The sequence below is a fragment of the Manacus vitellinus genome, unplaced genomic scaffold, assembly GCF_001715985.3.
Source record: "Manacus vitellinus isolate BGI_N305 unplaced genomic scaffold, ASM171598v3 scaffold_37_pilon, whole genome shotgun sequence".
NCBI classification, from domain to species: Eukaryota; Metazoa; Chordata; class Aves; order Passeriformes; family Pipridae; genus Manacus; species Manacus vitellinus.
In genome coordinates, this window is record NW_021940517.1 from 2,275,172 (window position 1) to 2,295,065 (window position 19,894).

General features: G+C 36.3%; 1 protein-coding gene across 4 annotated transcripts in view; it reads right to left on the bottom strand.

Moving 5' to 3' along the window:
• The window catches only part of PDE10A (phosphodiesterase 10A), a 350,975-nt gene that overhangs the window by 103,164 nt on the left and 227,917 nt on the right, over window positions 1–19,894 (bottom strand). The window lies entirely within an intron of this gene.

The window sequence follows — 19,894 nt, forward strand, 5'->3', positions numbered from 1 at the left end:
TCTATCCTAGAACAACTACACTCTGAAAGACTGCAGCCATTGCTTTCCCTAAAACCCTTGCAACAGTCTTTGGTGCATATAACATACCTTTCACCCAGTTAGACAGGATTCAATGTTTTGAAAACACATTGTGAGTGTATACATTGGTCATTATAAGAAATCAGATGAATTTCATGTATCAAGAAAGCTTTTACAACATCATAAATGTTGAAATTTTTGCATCTGCTAACATTAAAAAAAAGAAAATTTAAAAAGTAATTCAAATAAAAAATACCATACACAAATTGGCTTGTTTGGTTAAAAAAGTAATTCTTCCCTGAAGTTAGAGGGGCACAGAGTCACAGCAAATATGGGCAAAGTCATAATTTCTCCAAGTAAGTAACAATATACTGTGCCACACAGAAAATCTGCAAGCCAACAAAAAAAAATCAAATCATGGTGATAAAGATAAAGCATCATCCGAAACAGAAAACAACCTTACCCCAATATAAGCGAAAATAAAGTCTAATTCAAAAACACTTTTTCTCATTTGAAATATCAAAATTATGAAGGGACATGTAACACCTCTTCAAAATCAGCACTTGAAAATAAGTATCATACTTGTAAAAAAAACGAAGACTTAAAAATATCTGAAAGTAATCCTGAAGCACTTTGCATGTGTCCTTTATTTAAAGCAGTCTTGTCCCATCTTTTTCTTACACAGAGATCACCTCTCTGTATTTTTCTACAGAACTTTATAAGCGATATTTGTAGTTATTCTCAAAAGCATTCAAGGCATGTGTGTACATTGCTTCATTTGGATTAAGCATTAATCCCATTAAATCAATCCCTTCTTTGTTCAAAGCATCAGGATTCAAAACCACAGGCACAGTCAGTTTTGAAATATCCTTTTCAAGTCAGACTTTTTATCTTAATCCATTTAAGTATACAGGAATGTAATGTGACCAAGTGCCCAAACTCTCTGAAACCTGACATTACTGGTCTGGCAAAAAGTATAATCACTAACATGAAGCAATCAGAGTGGTCAAATCTCCCTTGATTTCTCTTTTCTTGAAAAATCAATTCACCATCTTATCTGTGAGCAGCTTCATTCACCTTTTTTGCCCCTCCTCCTCCAACTCCTGCCTGCATTGCTAGAAGAAAAACAATACACAGCTCCAGCATATCAGCAGAGAAAAACAATAACACAGTACTAGAAAACACCACACTACGCAAATTTCTGGGTATTTAAAAAGGGCATATCTTTGTTTCCCATATAGTAAATTTTACCATTAAACATTTAAAATCTTCACTAAAAGATGAATGTTTAATTATGCCAGCCTCTAATTACTGTATAAACCCCCAGGCTCTGTATACATGTAGATGAGAGCAGCAGCAACGCAACATCTCACCCATGATGCCAGCAGCTAAAGTTTTAGAGAGACAAAATAAAGACTAGGTCAGCTAAACAGAACTGGAATGTGCTCATACAGAAATAATACCAACAACTACTGCATCCTGTTTCCCATAATTCAGATCCCGTATTCCTGATGAAAAAGCCACGGATGTGCCTTTGCACCTGAACATGCCAGACGATGAGCAAGGCACGGACATAAGCGCCTTTCGTTTCCACCAACTTCCATGGTGTTTTTCCTGATATTATCAGCATCTTGCAAGCTTGAGCCCTAGACATCTGCAGATACTCAACTGTTCATGTCTCCCAAAATCTAGCACTCAAGATCTGCACAGTACTAGCAGCTCTGAGCGCTCCTTCAGTATTAAGTTAAAAAGCAAAATGTCATATAAAACTGTTGATGAAATCAGTTTTCATTAGTTAGAGCTAAAAGACCTATAATCTTTCCACAGGAATTATATGTATGCCTAATGGGGTGAATGCGTTCTCAATTTGAATAATTATTTTTCATAGGGTTTCAAAAAGCACTTCAAATTGCCTGAATGGCATAATCCTGCATGTATACTGTTATGCTGTAATATCATCCACTAGTTGATGTATGAGGCTTTCTAAAACTCTGATTTACTTTCCTGGTTTGAGAGTAGCTTCTCTCCAGTTCTCATTAGCACATTGCAGTAACTCTGAGGGGTCTGTAACAAGCTTTTTTCTCCTTCCAGGTGCATGATAGGACCAAATTTGGAAATTTAATTAACACTCTGCAAACAGCTAACAAATGGACTACAGACATGCTTTAGGACTTGCAAATTGTAATCAAATAATTTCAAATACTTCCTTGAGGAGAAAGCTATGTATCATCAAGGTTACTGATAAAAATAATTATCAACCTATTTCTAATTAACACATTACACTGAAGTAAGTTAAAATGTATTTGTAGATGTATAAGGGACATATCAGTATAATTATTTGGGTTTTTTTCTTCTCTTGTGCAACACACAGAGCCAGGTTACCTTGTCTTCTGCCCAAAATATACCTCAACAGTAATACGTATCTAGAAGGTGAAAAGTACTAAAATACAGCTCATTCATAACTCATTACGAAAAATGTCAAGTCACTCAGAACTTGCACATAATCTCTGAAAAGAGCATATACACCTGCAAATTAAAGTACTTAAAATCTAATGATTAAGCAAGGTAAGAATGCCTTAACTCTTCCCTTGAGAACAGGTGCTGGGACCAAGTTCTTGATTTATGACTTCTCGGGTAATACCTTCCTGCTGATGTAATGTCTTCTCCCACCTGACACCTGATCCTGGAGTAGCTCCTTTTGTAAATTCTTCTGGCTTAAGAGTAGTCCCACTGTCTTTATTACTGATGTTTTACAGCTCATTTATTTCTTAAAATGAACTCCCGTGAATGAAGTTCTGTAAACACTTTATAATATACTTACCAATATAAATTTACAGTGCTGTTCACTTAAAGTGTTACTTAACTTATTCCATAAACAAGATCCATTATGATGAAACCTCCTTTGAGATATACTACATGCCTGTGCCAAGTCTCACTCTGTCATTTCACTAAATAGGAAACAGAGAGTGTTCCTCCTTCTGAAAGGAGCATCCCACTTCATCTTAACACTTAGATTAGTAGACATTTTAAGAAAGTTTCCCAGAGCACATGCTCTTCTTAAATAACAACTACACATAGTCAAATAACGTACTACTTAGCAACAAGTCTGGACCCTACTTTGGAGGTGCTAGGGCCATATCTGCAGCGCCACACAGCAGGATTTGTCATTCCTCTTTTAATCCCCTCCAAACTTATAGTATTAGGATGTTTAAAAAGAAACACAGTAAACATCCCTTTACAAAATGAGAAAGTACAAAATCCAGAGAAGTCAGTCACTAAAAGTCCTAATAGGAAGAAATCTAACCACATCCAGAAAGGTTTGATCTGGTTCACAGGAAGCAAGCTCTTCAAAAAATAAACAGTGCTAGTCAAGCATTTTGCTAGATATGGTGGCTAAAATAAAACATATAGAAAAATACATGTCAGTTTAACTGAAGAATTTCACATAGTCTGTAACTGTACTATCATAGAATCATAGAATATGCTGAGTTGGAAGAGGTCCATCATGATCATCAAGTTCAACTCCTGGCCCTGCACAGTACACCCCAAGAGTCACACCATGTGCCTGAGAACATTGTCCAAATGCTTCTTGAACTCTGTCAGGCTTGGTGCTGTGACCACTTCCCTGGGAAGCCTGTTTCAGTGCCCAACCACCTTCTGGATGAAGGACCTTTTCCTGATATTCAACCTAAACTTTCCCTAACACAACTTCAGGCCATTCCCTCAGGTCATCAGAGAGAAGAGACCTGTGCCTGCCCCTCCACTTCCCTCATGAGGGTGTTGAAGACCACAATGAGGTCTCCTCTTCTCCAGACTGAACAGACCAAATGACCTCAGCCACTTCTCAAAGGGCTTCCCCTGCAGACCCTTCACCATCCTCACTGCCCTCCTTTGGTCACTCTCTAGGAGCTTAATATCTTTTTTATATTGTGGTGCCCAAAATTGCACACAGTACTCAAGGTGGGGCCGCACCAGTGCAGAGTAAATTGGGACAACCACCACTTTTGTACAGCTGGTTATGCTGTGCCTGACGCACCCCAGGACAGTCTTGGCCCTCTTGGCTGCCAGGGCACTGCTGACTCATTTTCAACTTGCCATCGACCAGGATCCTCAGGTCCCTTTCCACAATGCTGCTCTCCAGCCTCTCATTCCCTGGTCTATACACACAACCAGGATTGCTCTATCCCAGATGTAGTGTCTGGCACTTGCCCTTGTTAAACTTCATACAGTTGCCCATCTCTAATTTGTTGAAGTCTCCCTGTGGGGCCTCTCTGCCCTAAAGGGGTCAACAGCTCATTCCAATTTAGTTTCAGCAGAAAACTTACTTAGTATTCCTTTTAGTCCTGTGTCCAGGTCATTAATGAAGATGTTGAAGAGAACTGGGCTGGGCTGAGGATGGAGCCCCTCAGAACCCTACCAGTGACAGGACACCAGTTTAATGTTACCCCATTCACTATAACTCTTTGTGCTTGACTTGTGAGCCAGTTGCTTACCCACTGCATGATGTGTTTATCCAGCTGTGTGCTGGACATTTTGTCCAGAAGGATCCTGTGACAGTACCAAAAGCTTTACTGAAATCTAAAAAGATTACTATGCACAAGCCTGACAAGTTATTGAACGGAAGACTTCAGAAAGTATGGAAGGAACAGGTTGCAAGGTGCTATTCTTATTTAATCTAAAGACTAGCCATGATATTTACAGGTTCACTTGTTTTAAGACAGATAGAAAGTGCTGTCAAGATCCTGACCTATTGATTAACAAAAAGGTTGTTATCTGCTAGATGTAGATTATGCCTAATAAATTGAAGGCTGAACTGGTGCACACCTTTTTTTGAAAAAGACATCCAATTTTAAATAAAACACTGAGCTGTAGAAGAGTTTGTTACATTTTCCATTAAGTCTCTTTGAGTTACTGGTGGGTACAAAATGAGTGTACCTATTAAATAAATAAAAATTAAAAATCCCATTCTAATTTCAGTATCATTTTTTCTTATTTTAGCTTCTGGCAATTCAGTTTTTTCTTTCCTATTTTAACAATTACTTTAAAAGAGTTTTCAGCATTATAGATCATCTCTTTGTAAAGGTACCACTGGTCTGAATGAACAACATCTATCCTCTTTACAAAGTGGACCAGGCTCATTTTTCTATATTATAACATTGTATTCTTATAATATTTCACAAGTCCAGAGATTTAATTCCAACTATGCATATGCAACTATTTAACTATTCCTACAGTAGTTCCAGAAGACTCTCTTAACCTAATTCAAGCACCTTGAAAAAATTTCAATATTTACAACTAGAAAAGAAGTATTAAAAAATAAAAGCTTCTAAAAGTCTTAAAAAAAAAATCAGTTTTTGTGACAGACACTCTGGCTTTATCCCTTGAATGTTAGAGAGTACAACATAGCCTACTCTCAAACCCCAAAAGTGCTACAGCAGATGTTTTAGCAATAAAGTTGAAATACAAAAATTTGGTGACACATAATTGATCTCAGAAACTGCTTTTAGCCCTACCTTTTTTATTACTATAAAATATAGATACAAAATGCCTCTTTATACAAAATTGAACTTTGAAAGACATTTAAAATAAAAACCCATATTTAATTCTTTTATGGGGAATAGAAAGTCTACCTTCAGACTACTTAAGCACTGAAAGTAAAGCATTGACTCCATCAAACTGTCAGAAGAAAGTTAGAAACTTCAATTTATTTAAAATACTAAAAAGGAAGAAAATTATTTTCCTTTTTTCTGTCAGCTCTTTTTTTCAACTGTATAAATGAACAGAAGGAAAGAGGATTTTTCCAAGATGCTATCTCTGCTCAATTTTATGGTGATGGATGTATTGATATCTCTATGTCAGTAAAATACAGCCTAGGAAAAGCAGTATAATTTGGGATATTTAAATGAATATGCCACTGAAGTAAAGGAGTACTGAAGTGATAATTAAATACTGTGTTACATACACTTGTACATTACAGACAAGAACACATTGTGCAACCCTTATTTGCACTGGTGAACACTTATAGGAGTAGTCCTATTGACGTCAGTGAGACTACTTATGTGGGTAAGAGCTCACTAACATGTGAAGAGTTGTGCAACAAAGCCTCAAACATATTTCATTCCACACATTGTTTCAAGCTTTGTTCCTCAACCACAATTTTTTCCCTAATAGTGTTAATAATATAATTTCATTAACGTTACCACTCAGAAAAATATGTGAGAACATACAACTTGTTCACTGGTATTTGACATAGCCCAGTGCTTCAGCAAAACTCTGAATCAGAGGCACACAAGAATTGCAGATTCACTGAGGATGGCAGGCATCTCTAGAGATCGTCACCAAGCCCACCCTCTGCTCAAGCAGGGTCACCTACAGTGAGTTGCTCAGAGTCCTAGCCCATCAGCTTTGAGAACCTCTAAGGGTTAGAGAATCTGCCAAGAAGAACCTGGTTCCATCTATTTTACTTTCCCCTCTATAAGGTACTTATACACAAGTACCCCCCAAGTCTCTTTTGTCCAGTTTGAACAGTCCGGTCCCAATCATCTTTATGGTCCTTCACTGGACTCATTCCACTATGCCCATATGTCTCTTGTACTGGTGAAGCACAAAGCTGGGCCCAGCACTCAAGATGTGTTTCAGTAGGGCTGGGGAGATGGGCAGAATCACCCACTGACCTGCTGGCAATGTTCTTCCTAATGTAGCCCAAGATGCTGCTGGCCTTTGCGTGAGGGCACACTGCTTGTGCAGGTTCAATAGAATTACAGGACCCAATGCCATAAGGATTTCTACTTCCTAGTAGGTGAAATAAATTAAAATACTTTTTACTGACTTGAATGTTGGCACCACAGAATAAAAACCAACATATGGCATTGGCTGTTTTTCCAAAAGCTTTCACTGCTGTGGCAATCCTCTACACATGCAATCTCATCTGGCAAAACATCTTATATTGATACTATTTTAGACGGGAATTCAAATAATATATTTGTTACTATTTTAAGATTTTCTTGTTGGCAACCACAGTAAAACAAAGACGAAACACAATGTTTCAGTCATGCCCCTAGTTTTTATTATAAAGCTTAAGCAAATGCTAAGGATCCAAGGCTAGTTTCAAAAATTGAAAATGAGCAGCTGCATCTTTTCCCTGTCCTCCTCCCCTTCATCATCTCCCCACCCTCTTTTGTTTGTTTTGGAGACAGTGTAGCTCATAAACACATGTTCACCTTCAAAAAGCACTGTTAGAAGAAAAAGGGGGAAGGAGGGGAGAAGAATTGGAAAAAACAGAAGTGAAAAGGAAACCAGGAGATGAAAACTGAGAGCATGTGTTTGTATAGGACTCAGGAAACACCTTATAAAAAATCTCGAATTCACAGAATGCATGTTTTACATTGTGTCTTTGCTATAATGACTTATGCAAACTTTTCACAGGCAAGGATGATAAAGTACTCAATAAGAAAAAAAAAATACGGGTAGAATCGCTTGCAATAGTCACTTTGTAATAACCTGGTTTCACCTGAAGCCTACTTGAACTTGGCCATTGACTACATTCAGAAAACACTCTAGAACTATAATGATGTCCATATAAGACGGACACACTAAAACAGGAAATTGGGGCATGTTTCCACAGGGCTGGTCATAAATTTTCACTTTAGTGTATTACGGTCCTGGAGGCTGAGATTCTGATTTCTGTCCAGCTCACTGGACAACCAAATAGTGCTCATGAGATCATAATAGGTCCCTTACAATATCTTAGAATGACAAAACAAAAATTCTAAAGCAATACCTAAATAATCACATTAATAGCACAAAAACAGACTGATCCACTTCCAAAACTAGCCAGTTAAAAGATGTATCATAACATACCAAATAGGAGAAGTAAAAGAAAGGACTACAAAAATTTCAAATCAGACAAAATAAAGAGATTTAACAAATGGGTAGCTTTCAATGTTTTTAAAGTTCTTCATATTCATATTCACACTGGGAAAGCCTCCAAGACTGCAAACTCTGTAGGATGGAGAATATAAATTTTAATACTATTCAATTGAACTGACAATGGCATGAAAGATCTGGAGAAAACCCAGGTGACTCCATGTCACCATGCAAGAAAAATGGCAGCAGGAGGTCTCTCAGGGATATGGTATCAATGACAAAAAGCAGTTATAAATAACAGCACATTACTGTTTCACCTTTAGTACCATTGTCACATTATTTTTCAGAGTAATGGCTTAGTAATTTTGTGAACAGCAGTGTTGGTGCTGTTCACATTACTACACGAGCTAATGAACATACCTGACAGCCAAACTCATCTAAGTCCCTGGCATGTCTTTCCAGCACACAAGCAATCCTGCAAAGCTTATGTTTAAATGACTGTGACACATACTCTTCATTGCAAGATATCCAAGCATTCTGAGGTCAACAGACACTAAATATTTTCATAAGTAAGTTAAATGCACTTAGTATGACAGCAGATGGGGAAATTTTAATCCGTACAGATTTTTAACTGGGTGGAGGTGTGTGTGGAGGGGTGTGTGTGTGTGCAGAGATTAGTAAAAGGAACAAAGAGGCAAGCAAAGGGCTAATGAAAAATACATTGACTCAAATTATTTAGGCACAGTCATCTTCTTGTGTGATAGACAGGTTCAAGAAATACCGGATATATTATCAGCAGGAAAAGGTCACAGGGTTCCATACATGAACACTTAAGTAAATGGGTAGAATAAAGCTAGGAGAAAGCACATAGAAAATGCCAAAGCAAACCTGAGAGGCACGAGGACGAACACAGGTCAGAGAGTACAAAGACTAAGAAGGTAAAGGAATGAAGCTCCTATGTGAGTAGTCACCACACAGAACTGGAATGAGTAACCAAACACAAAAAAATTAACCAGAAAAACAAACAAAACACCCAAACCAAACAAACAAAAACCCCAAACAAACAAATAAAACCCAACTCAAAACATAAATTAACAGCTTTTGCCAAAATCAAGTTATCCTCTCTACTTATGTGAACCTTTATTTAGTAGCAAAGAATGAACAGTGTGAGGGTAGGAATAAGCAGCCTGGGTTGAGGGAAGGCAGGATCTCTTCATACAGCAACATTGATAATCTCCTCTAGTCTACAATGATTGTGAATTACAGCCTAAAATGTGGTAGAATGAATGCATGCTCTCTGAGAGGCCACGTAGCTACAGTTTAACCTGCAAGTACATAAATGTCCAGAAAAGATCAGCTAAGATGCTTTTTGGATACCATAAACAAGTACTTATTAAAAAAATCTAACCAATTAGTTTCTTATAAATAGCTGGAAAGTAGAATTTACCAAGAAACATAAATATTCCAACATCCTGAAATTTGCTTTTATTTGTAATCAGTATTAAAAAGACAACTTTACAGAAGAATGAAAATTGGAGACTTTTTGTTTGTTTTTAATTTTATTACTTAGTACTTTATTTTCTTTAGAATTTTGAAAAATTTAAACCGAATTATTAACTCATAACTCATCTTTCTATTAGAACTAATTTGTTTGTACTTTTATTTCAACAAAGCTGAATTTTCCAGAAAGTACAAGTGAGTGGTGAAAGCCCACATCTCTATGCCACTCAGAATTCCTCTATTATGCAATATGCAGACATATGCTTCTTTCTTTAAATTCTCCTTACTAGAAACACTTACTAATAAATTTACTTGGCAAACCATTAAGGAAAATACATTACAAGTAACATGAGCTTCCTTAGAGTCAGGTAAAGCAAAAATAAGGTGAAATCAAGCAGTGTTTTTCAGCCTAAGAAGGCTAACTAATCAAGCTGAAATGACACCAAGGAGACACAGACATAGTGGAGTCAAAACTGCCTTTCAAGAACAGTTTTGTGCATAAGCATCCCTCATTGAGCACTTCTTAATTAGGAACTTTTAAAACTATAGTCAATATATTAGTAAAACCATAATTTACAAATAAAAATATTAAAACTCAATCCATGTTTCCCTGTCCACTGAAAGGTTTGCTAAGAGAGTCATATGGATTAACACTTGCAGCTTTTCTTCAGAAAAAGAACAGTATAACATCAAAAAAACCACTCTGCCCATAAGAAGCACTTTTTCTGAAGACTATTTCCCAAATATCAGTCCATGTGACACATGAAAAAATGAGTGATTTTACTAGTGTAAAAAAATAATTATCTTGAAAAAAGAATTCAAAGAACAATATAATCTTCCATAATGTCCAACACCTGTTAGGTAACATTAATTCTTATTTGCATTAATTTTGCAATTAAGCATAGAAGTGGAAAAGCACAGGGCAATTTTTTTCTAACAGTTCTTTAAAAAAATCAGCAAATTTTATTTGTTGGAGCTCTCCAGTAAATGTCAAATCCATTTTGAAGTGTTTTGACAAAAAGTATCAACCTTTTATCAACCATAAAACAGGTTGAGGATAGTTCCTGAACTTAAAATTACCACAAAAGGCAAATGAAATATCTGGAGTTTGGTGGAGTTGGGGAAGGGGGAGGGTGATTTAATTTGTCTTTGATGGATGTTTATGCTAGACGATAATATGAACTTGAAATATGTTCTTTGGAAATCTGCTGTATTCCTCAGCATTTTCTTTATCTCAAAGAAATTATGTTCTAAATGCTCATTATATATATATATATATACACACATATATATTTATATATGTATATATAGTATAAGCTTTGTAGAGTGATCAAAAAAAAAAAAAAAGATCAGCTGGAATTCAAGTAATCCCAGTAAGAAAAGTTTTAACTAAGCAAAAGCTGTAAACTAAGGTATCAGAGTAATATTCTGCTTTCCCCTGACAGAGTATGGCATGTCTTTGAATTTAAAAGATAATTTAAAAGACTAATGGCCAATATTACATTATTTCAAGTTATCATACATACCACATAGTAACTTAACGGGCTTCTGGTTTGTGGTCATCTTCATTAAAAAAAAAAATGATGAAAATCCTTAGTTAGAGATCAACTGTAAAGAGATTCCTTGAAATTTATGTAGGACTATATGTAAATGGGATAAGCATTTCTCCTGTTATTCAAACAGGGAAAAAAAATTTCTTCTTTAGTATTCAGAAAAAAAAGTCTTTGAGCTTTGCTTTTCTTCATGCTCAGGGCATGCATCTACTACATATTCTGATCTATTTTAACTTCCTCTAAATCAAAGAAACAACATGAAAAAAACTCAGGGAACACTCTTACTGCTTTTGTGATCAGAGAGTTGCAAAGGAGTGTCTAAACATCTACAAGTCTGAAACTATGAGTGTGATCAGTATACTGCTAACATAGGCCAAGAGGAACCACCAAACATAATTTTTATACAACTGCCCAGTAGCTGAAACATCTGCAGAGAAGGTAAAATGTGTAGTATGTCACCCTCCATAGCCAAAGCTATTTGAATCAACAACCTTCAAATACCTGCAGACTGCCTTAACCAGCACACAGTGAGGAGCTCTACCTGGAGGCCAGCAAAGAAGGAAGGTAACCTTCTGAAGCAGGTCACAGTTGTTCCAGAAACTGCAAAGTGACAAAGCCAGAAGCAGAGTAATCAACTGTGTTCCAGGACACAGCACTCAGCTGGTAGCAGGGGTACACCCTGGTCTGAGTTAGTTCACATAAAACTACTTCTGGTTCACACACAGTGACATTTTACTCTACAATACACATAAAAGATAACAATATAGGGGGATTTTGCTTTGGTTTAAGTATGTCTTCTAGAACAACTCACATCTATGTGCACACACATTTTTTTATTGTGCTTTGATTTTAACATGTAGAAGCAAGTACTACTAAATTGTTGTATCGGTTAAGGACTTAACACTTTCTATTTCCCTAAAAGAAATGTAATGTCCATGCTGGAAGGATGTTCTGTAATTACAGTCAGAAACATTGCAAATCCAGGCATAAAACGTTACTTTGTTATTGTGACCTCGTGCTTCCTTTCACCACCCTCCCCTCATACCCACTAAAAAAGAGAAATCCACTGTAGGAGGCCACTAGTGTAAAAAGTCCCTGTACAAAGATCTAATGTGCAATCATTCTACACACATTAGAACAACTATTCCCTTAGTGGAGCTTTAATTAAATTGATAGAAATCTACCATAACTTCCCCCTATTACTAAGGATACATAATTATGCTTGCCAAACTAATACACCATTTAATGATTTTATAGATTTATGTGCTTATTCTATAAAAATGCATAAAGCTTATTTCATTTGCACTATTAAGCAAAAACACTAGCTGAAGCATTACACCTATGGTTATAATGTAGTACATTCACACAACGCGTACTTGTATGGTCATTTAAAGATAACCATAGGAATGGAAATATTGTGGCTGGTGTGATGATTAAATTATGGCAAGTGAAAGATCAACTGGAAATATGTTCATTCATATTAGCATAACAGAAGCTTTTACTGTTGATCACAGCAAGAAGTTGGTAGCTGTAAAGAGTCCCCATTTCAGAGAACTGTTTTGAGAGAAGGTAGTAGGCACACACAGAGCTTGCTTTGGGGAGCATCGGGAAGCAGCTGAACAGCTGACTTCAACACTAAAACACTATTTTGCACATGTAGAAACCTCAACAAGAATAGTGGCACTCTTGTTGGAACATGACAAGTGAAATTCTTCTTTCTACACAATTAGAACAGTGAAAGAACAGCACCAAAACGTATCCACTGCTCTTTTGCCCACTACAGCACTGATTTCACCTTGCTTTTATATGTCTCAGTTTCTTTAAAGTAGTATCATGAGAAAAATGTACCACTTAATTAAAATAAAAAGTACAGAAGTACTACATGCACTCACAAAAAGACCCAGCCGATATAACGGTACCTTGCTGAAAGTTGTTTCTAGTTCAGAACAATGATACTAAAATGAAGAGAAGTGTAATGAATGGATTATTAGAAGTAGCATCTTCAAAACATCCTCACCTTTTATTTGCAAAAAATACATTGTCTGTGAAGACAGAAAAAAAGGTGATGCAGAGGTTTGCATGGTCTTAAATATCACTCTTTTAAAAAACATGAATCTTGCCATAAGCAACAACTAGTTCTTAAAATTTTGTCCTCCTACATTCTTAAAATTGAACTTTATCAAGTTGTAAATAACATTGACTAAACTTGTATTTTTAGGGCTCACAGTCACTACCTTGCTACTTGAAAACAAAGCAGAGACCTCTCATAAAAAAAGAATAAATAAATACAGTTTTTCTATGTTTGCCTAACAAGTTTCTTTCTATTTAAATATTACCTCCATGTACTATAAACATAATTTAATTAAACCCACAGATATTCAAGGTTATCAAATTTATGATCATTTAAAAGACAAAGAGAAGGTAAATGATTCCTGCACTTTGTTTTCCTGTAAGTTTAGAGGAGACCAAATTACTACTTCTTTATATGAAATAAACTCACAGAGCTTTAAAAGCTTATACTATTCATGACACTTTACAGACATCACTTTTGTTTAGAATTGAAGCGATAATGCACCACAAATGTGCACTACAGTATCCTAAATCAGGATACTGATTCGCACCTAAATTATTACCTGCTCAGACTTTTGGAGTTCCCCACATGCTGTATTAAATGCACACAAACCTTGAACACTGTGGCTATATTCTGCTGCTGTGCTAGTCAGTAAGCTCTTATCACCTCTCTTCTCCCCCTCCACCACACTCCTCTGCCACCTCCTGCACAAACTTCCAACAGCCACTGACAAGGTAACAGTTTTAAAATTACATGCTGATTTCCAGACTTGTCATAGTTAAATTCTCTCATTTTCTGAAATTTAAATATTCACCTAATCTCTTTGCCAGCTCACTTTGATTCTTTGTCTTGGCTTCTTCTCTGTCTTCATCTTGCATTTTTCTACAGCTAGGGACAGGGATATTGATCTTTCAGTTGTCTTTGGTCTATACACATATCAAGAATATTTTGTCCCTTCTGTAAACAATAGATTCCTACCTGAGGTAACATTTAAGCAAATACTGCCCAAATTCTTGCCCTCTCCTAGATTACATGTGCCTTCTAATGGATTTTGGAAGACCCTTTATGAAGAGAAGAAAGTAAAAGCAAACCAAACTGCTTAATTACATTAATTTAACAACAGCGTAGTGTTCTCATACCAAATTTTGTTTTGAAAGAAGTAAAAAAGCTGTGAAAGATGTTTAAACTATTGTTCTCTGTGACAGTAAAAGCAGGAGTAGATTTCTAAAATCTCATAAATCTTGCATTTTCCTAATTGCTGTCAAGATTCAGGGGAGAGCCTAAAGGGCTAAATGCAAGTCACTCACTTGTCTGTTGTCTTTTCTTTTTTCTTTTTTAAATTAGTTAAAACATAAAGCCAAAATTGACAAATTCACTATTACAAAGCTTCTGGATTTATATCCTTACATTTATACATTCAAAGCTACATGATAGAGGTTATTAAAAAGAAAAAAAGGGCCCAATCACACAGTAAACCACACAGAAAAAGAAAATGTGAAAGAATCTCTAAATTTCTCTCTCTGATCTGAAACAAGATCACATAAACACTTCAAAGTGTACCCCTTCTTAGGTATCATTTGATAGCTGTTCCCAAGAGTCTATGGCAACAATCATTCCCAGCTTATATTGGTTTACTGTCAAAGTATTTCTTACTATTTAGTCAGTATTTACTGGAGATTTCTCTTGTCATACCATAACCTCCTATGGAATACAACTGTATTGCTTCATGTACCAAGTTCTTTCAAACTGATGACTATTCTACATTGCCCTCTTTAATCTATTTTCTTTGTTCTAAATGTTTTCTCAATTTCCTACAAGTCTGTTGCTTTCCTTTGAATTCCAGCTTGTTCATACCCCAGAGATTTGTCTTTCAACATACACATTATTTTGGCTACAGCCTCATCAGTGGTGAAGAGGGGGGAATAATTTTTTTCACATTTCATTTGTGATATTTCTGTTATTAAGACTCTTTCCATACTTTGACTTACTCATTTTGCTATCCATTACTATCTTCATATCTGATTCTGCATTACTTACACCTACCTATTTCTGATTTTACATTTGCACATCTTGTATTCAGCACTATTTGTCATACTTCGCTTGGATCAATACAGATAACTACTCCAGTTTTAGGATCAAAATCAGGATTTTTGATTTAAGTACCTTCTGCACAACTTCTCTCTTGCTCGATGGCATCACTGATTTTTGTACACGTACCCTCATGTTTTCCACCAACTTCCACGAAAGACATGAAATATATGTAGCCCAAGAAAAGATTTGCATGTGCTGTTAAGCTCAAAAGAAAATGACCAATTCTTTGAGTAACACTGTTCACTTTGCAAATAATCCCAGTATAACTTTAGTGAGAGCTCCCTGTTTTAACTCTGATAACATATGAAACAGCATTAAAGTTGAGATAAAGTTCTATAGGTCACCATAGAGGCTCCCAAACCAAGAAGCAGAAAAGCCTGAAATAGTACAGAACGAACTAGGAAAGCAAAAAAGGACACCGTTTATCATCAGAGACCACTGCCACACACAAGTCACAGTAATGACGCGTGGCTATTATTGGTATCCCTTCTGATTCGCCAAGGGATGAGAACTTGGGAGAGGTTCTCAGAGGCACAGAGGAAGCACGCAAGGGCACAAAGCAAAAATGTATGCCCCTTCCCAAGCAGAGTTGCTGCACCGCAAACTTACTGCCTCACAGGAAGCAGCTCTTCTCTGCCCTGGAAGGCAATGCAGCATACCCAGGCAGGTGTGGGAGCACACAGCACTGAGTCTGGGAGCAAGAAGCAGCAGCAGGCAACCAAAACCCTGTACTGACTGGGAGGGAGAGGGCAGCGCCCACAGAACTAAAGCCTCGAACAAAGAAATCAAGAAGAATTTAATCAAATCCTACTGCTCAGGCTGTAACTACCAGGAATGTTCGTACTCAGTACTGTTAATACAGCTGTATAAAGTGTTCAGTCATAGTTTACCTTTTTATCGTCATTAGATCAGCCTTAAGTGCTCACTTCATTTATAACTTTCCTCTGGCTCTAATGGCTACTTTTTGTAAGGAACATCCTGGGGTTTGTTTCACACAAGCTGTAACTCATTTTACATCACACGATTTCTGATTATTTTTTTAAATGGTACATTTTTTCAGTTACTCGCATTACGTAACCTTCATCCTCCTTCTTTCATTTTGTGTCCTATGTCCTGTACACAGATTTTAAAACATTTAGAATGTTACAAATATACTACTAAACCACTCTTCACAAAACCCTGTCTTTTTAAATAAAAAATGAGTAAATGTAAAAGGGCTTGATCAGGGATATTCAGCATCTTTTTTAAACTTATTTTTACTCAGAAGAAAAATATTTCATGAATTTTAAGTAATATAAGCAATACAAAAATCATTGTTGCAGAAGAAAAAAAAAGTAGAGTCTGGTGCTTTTCTTAAAGACAATGAGATCATGCTGACTATCATGAAATCCATTTCAGCCTCCAAATTGCTAAAGGACAAAAATTATACTATTACAATAAAACACAATTATCTTTTCATACTATTATTAAAATGATGCTAACTTATAAAATGAGAATTTAAGCTATTTTGTATTTTATAAACATTAACATTTAACAGATATAAACTATTTAGAGCCACATTACATAGGAAATTAATACTATGTAAGATAGTTTCCACTGAGGACTTGTGAAATGTTTTTGACTTCAAAATAATAATTGTAATTCTTTCTAAAATTATCTGGGGATAATTATTCTTGAATCCCTAGGGTGAAATATCATCCTGCTGAAGTCAGATGATGAAATTTTGCCTCTATTAATTACAGTATCTATCTGTACTTCCTCTTGCATAGTTTAAGCAGAAGACTGACAGACAAAGGCTTTTTCTGAATGTGACAATTGTGAAACTACACAGATATGTGTACAATATCTGGATCTCTCTTGTTATAATATTCTTGTTGGTTTGTAGAGTAGAGAACTACAGGAATACCTCTTCTTTCTTTTCCATAAACAGGATTCACAATACATTTTTGTAGACTTTTTATCTTGAGAAGCAAGTATACAACAGATTGAGAAGGGGAAGAGAGCTAAGAGAAACCCTTCCATACAACCAGAAAACAAAGCTCACTATCATATGGGAGAAAAGCACTGTATATTAATAAAATTCACTGCATCATTTATTTCTAAGAATTCCCTGAAATGTAGGAGTTGCACTTAATTTAAACCACGTTCTGTTCATTCTGACTTCTTATGCAGCCAAAAAAAATATTACGGATCACTTCATGCCCAATTTTACTTTAGGATGATTTTGGTATCTTGTAAAACAACTACATACTTGAGAAACAACATGGTCTTTCACATCTGATATTTTCATCTTTAATAAAAGATTGCATATGCACTTATTAATATGAAGAGCCACTTTTTCTAACACACCTATGCATCCAGTCTTTACAGAAATGAAGCATGTTTGTGTTTTAGATTTAAATGAATCATAGAATCAGAGAATGGTTTGGGTTGGAAGGGACGTTAAAGATCATCCAGTTCAAACCCCCTCGCCACGGGCAGGAGACTCCATCCACTAGACCAGGTTGCTCAAAGCCTCATCTAACCTGGCCTTGAACACTTGATGCTGTGCATTCAATCCAACTCACAGCCACTCAGGAACAAATCCTGCAAGCTCTTCCTGATTAGAAATTCAGCCGAATTTTGCAAGGATTGCCTATATAGCCAGCAGACTGCCAGCCACACGAGAAGTTATACTTTCAGATACCAAAAACAGTACTTTGAGCAACACTGAGAGTTAGCATCATTCTGAAATTGTGAAAAGGCATTTTGCAGTAGACTTTCACATTTGGGATTTTAAACACATACAGACAGACACACACACTTCAATATTTGATCTGTGATAAATGGAAGAAATTAGGCAAATGGATGACAAGTAAGATATATGGCTTTATATAAAAAGTAGCCTAAAGTGGGCCCAAATATTTTAATAACAAATATAAGATGGCACATATAACACATAAAGTGATGTTCTCTATCATCACTAAAAACGACACATTGAAGTTAGCATCAATCTTGTGCTTCATAACACACAGACATACCTCCTTTAGTTCAGGTAGAACTAAAAGTATAGCCTCAGAACCTGTATGAGGTATTCCTTTAGACCATGTAGCTTCCCAAAAACCTTTGGATAAAGATTTGAATCATTAGCCCAGGATAACCATGTTAGTGCCATCCTGCCACTGCTTCACTACAGCAGCAACACTTCAAGGCTAGCAGCCTTACAGGGGCTTCAACAACAGTAGCCACTGCAGTGGCTCCTCAAGTCTCTGAGACGTGATTAATTGGGTTATTTTGGCATGTCTGTTTTGGATTCAGCTTGACAGCAGCGTTAAATAAAATTGTGAGTGTATATTCCTATAAATACATCTGTAAGAATACTGAAGTGTGGAAAAAACTGGACATACACATCGAAATTCCAAATAGTAACACAAATTTTGAAACATTTATATAATGAATGTACCATTTTCAAACAACAGGCTTATATAAATATACAAAAATAAGCATGCTACTATGAAATGTGTTCAATTTCCTATCTTAAAAGTACTACAACATTTAAAGCTTCGAAGTCATGTAAGCTAATGACTGCATATTATTTCTAAAGGTTTTAACATTCTGCAATATTCAGCAAAAAACTATTCTGTTAAGAAAAGTGTTAACAAGAGAAAATATAACACTTCTAAAGCAGAAGCACATCTTTCAAAATTTGAAGCACTAAAACTACAATTTAATACAGAAATGCAAACAATAAGAACCATAAAGATGAACAGAAACAATAAAAGGTCAAGGACTTCAAAAAGTACTGTTCTATGTTTATTATGGATCATTTTGACAGCTAACTTAGTCTCAGATTTGTAATTTTTTGTTGTTATTGCTCTGCTCCATAATCAGGTACTATGTTCTTGAAAAGCATGCTTCATATAGCTTTAAACAGCATTGTAACATGGGCTTGGCTATCACTCTTTCTAAACACTACATGTTGTATTGTGTGTCTGATGCTGCAAGTACAGTCAAATATACATCACGCATGATGAATTAAACACATTTTTTTAAGCGGACATTTATTCTTGCCAAACAATTCAGGAATAATACTAAATAGTTTAAACAGACAGAACTCTGGCCTGAATTCAAGAAAAGCAGCAAGATGTTAAAAAAAAAAATCTCAACAGAGCTGCCTTTTTCAGACAAAGAGCTTTTTTTTTCCCCTCTTGGCACAAAGGTTCGGGATTGGAGCCAAGGTGCTACTTATCAGCTGTTTGACATCAGGGGAGGACTGCGTGCGTCAGTGGACCCAGTAGGGACCCCTGGCTTATGGCATGCACCATGTGGTTCTTATCTTATCAGTTTGCAGGGTCTGGCACTTCAACCTCTGCAGCGTGAAAAGAAAAGAGAAAAAAAAGGGGAAGGAAGGAAGGAAGGAAGGAAGAAAGGTGTGTATAACTGGGAGGGAGGAGGTCAAACGGGACTGGTGAGCCAGGTTGGACTGCAGAACAGAGCCCTGATTATTCTTTGGCCTGCTGGGCTCTGTATGGTTGCAGAAAATCCTAACAGAAATTTCTCCCACTTTCCCTATATGCTCATAAAGAGAGGAATTACTTCTCATCCAGGTTCAGAGAAGGCAGAACAATGCACGTGTTGGACAGACAATGCTCCCTTTCACACACAGCTGATAGAGAGGCTGCCAGAGAAATGAGGAATAGGATATGCTCATGAAAAAGCTTATCAAGGTAAGCACGTCCTCCAGGAAACCTATGAACCAGTGCAGTTTCTTATTGCAAACAAGATTTAAACAGCCTGGATTATTTCTTCAAATGCA